We start from the raw sequence: 7,959 nt of genomic DNA on the forward strand, positions 1-7,959 counted from the left end.
TAAAAATTTGTTGACCGCAACCCACATAGGCTCCCAAAAATTTGACTGAGACGCCAAAAGAATTAAAGCATGAACCTCATCATCAAATTTTGTTTGACCGGAGGTCAATTGATTGACAATCGTGCTAAATTCATTCAAATGTGTTGCCACTGATGTATTTTCTATCATCTTTAAATTGAAGAATTTTTTCATGAAATGTACCTTATTATTTTTATAAGGCTTATCATACATATCAGACAAAATCTTCATCATCCCCGTTGTGGTTTTCTCCGATGCCACGTTATGAGCGACATTCTTTGACAGTGTTAACAGGACTACTCCCAACACCAGTCTATCAAGGAAATTCCACTCATCATCTTTCATACCTTTTGGTTTCATATCCAAAAGTGGTGAGTGAAGCTTTTTACTTTATAGATAATATTCAATCTGCATTCTCTAGAACTCAAAAACCATACCATCAAACTTGTTGATTCCAGGTGTTGATCCTTCTTTGCCAACCATTGCTCTCAATCACAAACCAAAGTTTTGATACCACTTGTAGGAATTAGACGCCCTAATTCCAAACTAACAAGAGCAATAATAATAAATGCAGAAGAAAGAAAACAAGCAAGTACAAAAAATGACAGTAATATTTATACAGGTTCGCCTCAAGGTGAGACTATGTTATGTCTTCTGCCGTTGTAGTAATCCACTTTAAAGATGAAATAATTTACAGGAGAAATTGCACACACTTATTGGTGTTTTTCTCTAACATGTCTCGAGCTGTAACTCAAGATCCTTCTCTGATAATGAATGATTAAACCCAAATAGTGTCTCCCCCAATTATAAAGAGAAAACTAGGGCAACCGCTTTACATGTGTGAAATCCCCAAATTGCCCTTAATGAAACAACAGTAAATATATCCGCGTACTAACTCAACGTAAGGCGTTTATTAGGCTACACAACTTAACATGATCCAAGGTGAATTGCTAGAGCATGAGAGAAAGGTGTTTATTAGGCTCCACAACAACTTAGCAATTGTGTCGATTGTGTTGCTTTGGGGAGGAGCCATCATACTTTTAAACTTTATAAAAAATTCATGATCCTCTTCTAATAGAGTCAATCTTCCTCATGAATAGTTCTCAACAATGACACCTTCAAGAGTGGAGTGGATGGAGTCTTCGAGATTCCCAAGTGGTGCCTCGAGCATCCTGAGTGTTGTATGCCCCATCGCCCCACCTTCGGCTTGCCACTCCTCCACTCAGGATTGTCTTGTCACTGTCTCCCCCTGGCTTCCTCAGGCAGGACTTATTACAATGTGAGACCCACCATGACGTGCAACTATGATGGGACCCACCATGAGGACATCAGCCAAGAGGAGTCATCACATGAGCTGGAATGAGCTAGAATACATTGAAAGATTGAGGATCAAGTGGGACCCACATAGACATGACGAACTGGTATCTTTCCCAACATGAGTTGGAAAGACTTGCATATCTTCCTTGATTTATATGATTGATTTATCTTCCTTAGATTAATGTATTATAAGGAAAGTAGGAATATTAATTGATTACAGAGTTTCCCTAATTATGTGTTGGAAATAGTATAAATAGGGGGTCTTGTTTGAGGCATTCAATCAAGCTCTCCTCTTCTCTCATTCACGTGAAAGAAATCCCTCTCCTCTCTTTAGTCTTTTATTCTTCTCCTCTCTCTACCCGAGAGCCCTCTTTTCCTTTTCTCTTTTTTTCTCTCTCTCTCCTTGCACAAGATATTATTCATAAGGTCATAAATTCAACATGGTATCAGAGCAACCAATTTAGGATCCCCAAGTCAAAGGAATGCTCTAAGAAGATATGATCATAGAAGGCTCTTCATGAAGCAAGATGAAGCTCATGAGAAAAGTTTATTTATATTTATGATATTATTGAATTATGCTATTGGTTTTTGGATATTAAAAGGATGGTTTAGAGATCTTTTTATGCATGTATTTATCTTATGAGTTGTAAAAAATATTTTCTTCCTGGATTAGAAGAAGTTATCAAGGTAGTTTTTGTTAGTTTGAAAATTTTGTTGATCAAGACCATTTTATGTGGAAATTTTTGCATAAAGAGTTATAACTCTATGGGAACGAGATTCCCTGATAAAGAAGAATGGTATTGAGTCTCTTATGAGTGATTATTCAAAAAAAATCAGAAATTTGATCTTTTAGCTTTTATGCTAAATTCTCTCCATTAACCGATTTGGTTAAAAACCTATACTTGGGTTTTTTACTAGTAGTTGATTGGAGAATTTTTTAAAGTGAATTGTCAATTATGGCTGAAGAATACATGGGTCACAAGAGTGATATCCTCAAGATTACTGTTGTACCCTTGCGAGGGGTATCAAATTTTATGAGCCGGTCCACATCGGTTTGCCAATTTCTTATAACAAAAGACCTCCATGGTAACCTCATCACTTGTGGACCACCTATTGATGAAGATGATATTTTCTATAACAAGTGGTTGAAGAATAATACTTTGGTGATTAGTTGGCTTATTAACAGCATGGAATAACATGTCTCCAACAATGTTATTCATCTTGACACGGCTAAATAAATTTGGGAGACATGTACTAAGTTGAATTTAAGCTTCGAAAGTAACACAGGTCATACGATATTCTCCAAAGAATTTGTTATGCACGCAATAACGTTAATGTTTTAACTGATTTTATTTTATTTACATTATTTTATTTTATTTTTAGGTCACAGGACAGGGGTGAAGATTTGATGACAATATTTGGCGCATATGGAAACATTACAAGCGATGTAGTAATGAGAGAAGGAGATGGGAAATCCCAATGTTTTGGGTTTGTTCATTTTGAGAATGCAGAAGTATGCATGAGTGTTGTATCTAATGCTATGGATGCATTCGTTGTAAATGATTATGCTATTCGTGCTGCAACTACTAATGGGTATGCTAGGAAAGGTGAATTAGTGCTGCATGTTTCGCTATTAGAAGTGAGTCAGTTGAGATTGAAGAAATAAAGTCTAGTTCTGTTGAAGATGTCAAATCTGCAGCTGGACCTGAAATTGAATTTGGCAATCTTTGTGTTGAGTTAGAATGCAAAGATGACATTGCAAATGGTGAAAGTTTGCCGGTTTATTCTATTATTGAGGTGAAATCAGGGGTTGAAGTTTTGACAACAGAAGAAGCACGAAAATTTTCTACAGCTACAAAAGAAGAAACACTTGAAGCTACCATACGAAATGTTGATGGATACACTGATATAATTGTCATGAGGCACTTTGATAGTGATGCTGCCAGAAGAGTTGCATCAATAGCGGGTATTCCTGTTATTAATGATGGGAATGGTCTGTTGAATGTATATACGATCGGAAGAGAGATAGGCAAATTGGATAGCATTCATGTTGCCTCGGGATGGAAACCCAACGAGTTTGACAATGAATCTTCCTACACCATCATGTTGGGACTCGATAAATGTGGGTCCAATAACAAGGTGCATTTCATCCTCAAGCATAGGAATCCAAAGACTGGGGATTTTGTTGAATATCACCTTAAATTTCCTTCTTCTATTCCATCTGATAAGCTATCCCATGTTTACATTGCAATACTGAAACTTGACAATGAATTGTGGATTCTGGTGGATGGGGAGGGAAAGAAAAAGATCAATTTTCTATATGCTGCTGATTTTGAGCCTCCACTTATCCCACCTAAGACAATACAAGATCCAGATGATAAGACACCTGAGGAAGGGGATGAGAGAGCTAAGATTTCAGATCCTAAAGCTATAAAGCCCGATGCTTGGGATGAAGATCCAATTGAATTTGAAGATGAGGAGGCAGAGAAGCCAGACGGATGGTTGGATGGTGAACCAGAGGAGATTGACGGCCCTGAAGCTAAGAAGCCCGAAGTAGACCTATGAAGAGAAACCCGATTTACAAGGGTAACTGGCATGCATCATTGATTGATAACCCTAACCATAAGGGTATCTGGAAGCCAAGGCAGATTCCTAACCTTGAGTACTTCGAGTTTTATAAACCTGACTTTGAGCCCATTGCAACTATTGGAATTGAGATATGGATGATGCATGATGGGGTACTTTTTGGCAATATTTTAATAGTTTGGGATGAGGTGACTGTAGCATCTATCAGGGTGACTGCATGGGAGCCTAAGTTGGAATCGGAGAAGGAAACACAGTAAGAAGAGGAAGTTGTAGCATCTGGTGGACTTTCTGGTGTTCATAAGAAGGTCTTTGATGTGCTCTACCGGATTGCAGATATTCCTTTCTTAGCAGCATAAAAGTTCAAGATCATTGATGTCATTGAGAAGGAAGGGAGCCAGCCTAACCTTACTATTGGCATTCTGGTCTCCGTGGTTGTTGTCCTTGTAACAATCATTTTTAGGGTTATCTTTGGTGGAAAGAAACGAACTCATGTTCAAGTACCGCCCAAGGAAAAGAAATGCTCTGAAGTTGACGATGACAAACAAGGAACTAGTGGTGACAAGGAAGATGAAAATGAGAAGGAAGATGTTGTTGTTATGGGCGTTACAGCCAACCCAGGGTGTTATGGGACACCTTGGGGCCCTGGTGGTCCTGGGGTAAGGGTTGAGTACCTATGTCTTTCGCTCCTAACAGGCCGGTCTTTTGGGTAGTATTGGCTAGGTGCTTAACATTTGGTATCAGAGCCAACCCTCGGTCGCGGGTTCGATTCCCCACGGAGGCGCGCTTGCGAAAAGGAGCGACCACACGGAAAGGTGCGACCACACGGAAGGGGCGATAGGTATTAAGTCCTAGTGGGCCACAGTGGAAGAGTGGGCAGCCGTGGATGAGTGGGCAACCTTGAGTGGGCCATCGTAGGCGTCGATCGGGTGTAATGTTATGGGCGTCACACCCAACCTAAGGTGTTATGGGACACCTACGGGGGGGGGGGGGGGGGGGGGGGGCACTGGGTGTTATGGGACACCCTGGGGCCCTGGTGGTCCTGGGCTAAGGGTTGATGACCTATGTCTTCCGCACCTAACAGGCCGGTCTTTTGGGTAGTATTGGCTAGGTACTTAACAGTTGTTGCCCCACGACTAAGGAGGTCTAGAATGGACAAATAAAACTCCAAGTGGGAGATCCGAAATTTTGAGGAGAGTTAGTTATGAACTCTAAATGTTAAAAAAAAAAAAAAATTGCTTATCTAGTTGGATGCTCTAGTTTGGTAGTCCAGAGGACCGACACAAATACCGCGATTGACACTTGCGAATGGATGGCGATGTTGGCATACAGACCCTACTTTCGAGCTTGAGGACAAGCTCGTTCTTCCAGGGGGTTGTAATGTTATGCATGCAATAACATTAATTTTTAAACTATTTTTTTAATTTACATTATTTTATTTCAATTTTAGGCCACAGGGGTATTTTTGGAATATTTCAATTATAGTGGTATTTTTGTAATATTTTATCTTAAACCTTGTAAGGGAAAATCCTATTTAAGGGGTAAGAGTAATGAGAAAGACAAACATTGATTTTAGGTTAAACAGGGTGGGAGCTCTCCTTGACGAGTTCTAGGGTTTTCAAGCCTCCCTTGGCTTGATCTTCATCTTTCTCTTCTTTTCCCCTACGAATCCCTACGAATCCATGTGTCAGATCCGGGACTTGTAACAGAATGCTTACCACAAAACAAGGAGACAATATCCAAACATATTTGGCTCAGTTTAGAGGTCTTCTTCAAGAGTGGAAAATTGCCCAGCCTACCTCCATGGATGTCTCTGTCCAAAACAAACAAAAAGAAGCCTTAGTCACAGCCATATGCCTTGCTAACATCAAACCGTATCTTGAAGTTTCTAAGAGTCAACTTCTTAGCTCTTCCACGGTTCCCACCTTTGATGATGTACGTGACACACTTCTCCATATTCCAGACACCTCTTCCTCTAAAACCGAAGTATCCTCTGCTATGTACTCTTGACATAGGGGATCATCATCTAACCAAGGCCAAGGCTGAGGCAGAAATTTTAGAGGAGGCTGAGGAAGAGGTGGAAGGAATGAGTTTGACAGAACATATGGAAGGGAACACACTTATTGTGGGAAATTTGGCCACACTAGAGACCAATGCTTCCATTTGAAAGATTGCTCCTACTGTTGTATCCCAGACTACCCAAGAGAAAGATGTTAAAAAACCACTGGCAAACCAGTCGAGAGTAAGGCTAACCAAGCCTTAGTGAGTGAAACAAAAGAAGATCAGTCTACAACACTTCCATCAAAGAAACATTGATTGATGAAGAGAATGAGATTTTCCAGAAAATGAGAACAATGATGGGTTCTACTTGAAGCACTTCCTCAACTACCGCTGCCACCACCACTTCATGTTTGCTATCTGCCTCTTCTTCATCCAAGATAATTAACTTCGGAGCCTCCGAGCATCTTACAGGTAACAAATATTTATTACACTTAGTTTCTCTGTGTCCTTCACATAAATATGTTACCATAGCTAATGGCTCCCAAACTAAAGTTCAAAGGAAAAGATCCACTTCTGTTACACCATACTTCCGCTCACTGATATCTTTTTTGTTCCTACCTTCCCTTTAAATATTTTATCAGTTAGTCAACTCACCGAACATTTTAATTGCTCCATCACCTTCTCACCCACTTCATGTGTGTTTCAAGATCTTATAATGAAGCAGGTGATTGGTGGAGACTGTGAACAAAGGGGGCTCTACTACCCAGATGTGCCAAAAATAAATACCATTTCTACCAGTGAAATTGAAACCAGATTATGGCACAACGGGTTGGGACATTCGTCCGCACAATCTCTTAATGCTTTTTTTTTCCTACTCAGAAAATAAGATCATACTTTCAATGTGGAGTCTGTCAAATGAATAAACATCAGAGATCTAATACTCACCTCGACCAGAAGTTAAAAATGTCACTTTGTTTGCCTTAATTCATACTGATGTATGGGGACCCTAGATCGTCTCAAATATTTTATCATATTTATTGATAACTTCACTCGTACCACTTGGTTATTTCTATTTAAAGAGTGTTCTGAAATACCTTTTATTTTTAAATCTTTTCATGCTATGGTACTCACTCAATTTAGTCAGAAAATTAAAATACTCCGGTCAGATAATACCAAAGAATACACCTCCAAAGACCTTGAGTCTTTTTGTCGAGAAAATAACATTATTCATCAAACCTCATGCGCCTACACCCCTCAACTAAATGGTGTAGCCCAATGGAAGAATCGTCATATTCTTGAGGTAGCTCGCGGTTTACTATATGTCATAAAAGTTTTATACTTTTATTAGCCACATGCAATCCTTGCCACATGCTTTCTCATAAACAGGTTACCATCTTCCGTTCTTGGTAACAAATCCTCTTACCCTCTATTATTACCCAATGATCTCCTCTTTCACTACCCTTGAGAGTCTTTGGGTGTCAATGTTTTGTCCATATTTTCTCCCCAAAACACAGTAAACTTGATTCAAAATCTATCAAGTGTATCTTTTTAGGATACTCTCTCACCCAAAAGGGTTATGTTTGTTGTAATCCCACTCTTCAGCGTTTACTTTTGTCTAGGGATGTCACATTGTTTGAAGACTCTCCATATTATTCTAACAATACTCCTCCAAGTCTATCTTTAGTACCAGGTTCTCCTCAACCGGTTGTGCCCCATGCTACAGAAACAACTCAGCTCCCAGAAACACTGGTTGACACCACACCTGCTGAGTTTACAGATCCCACTGAGGTAAGTCCATCTTCTCTAGTTATTTTTGGCCTGTAATATGATACTCGTTCTATTTCTCTCAAAAAAGAACCCAGATCATGCATCATGCAATCTACTTCTCATCCCATAACAAATTTTGTGTCTCATCATCGTTTGTCCCTTGTATGTTGTTAATTTCTCTCGACTATTTCCTCCATATTTGTACCCCAGTCCTATCAGAAGGCTCTCAAACATCCAAGGTAGAAGGCAGCAATGGATGAAGAAATGCAAGCA

General features: G+C 39.6%; 1 pseudogene; it reads left to right on the plus strand.

The window, feature by feature from the left end:
* Positions 1 to 1,127: 1,127 nt before the first annotated feature.
* On the plus strand, positions 1,128 to 5,081 carry LOC137959389 (calnexin homolog; annotated as a pseudogene).
* Positions 5,082 to 7,959: the final 2,878 nt, after the last annotated feature.

This window comes from Aristolochia californica, unplaced genomic scaffold (genome assembly GCF_029961685.1).
Source record: "Aristolochia californica isolate CCGP_79_NKW_82.1479 unplaced genomic scaffold, dmAriCali1.0.hap1 SCAF_3, whole genome shotgun sequence".
Lineage (NCBI taxonomy): Eukaryota > Viridiplantae > Streptophyta > Magnoliopsida > Piperales > Aristolochiaceae > Aristolochia > Aristolochia californica.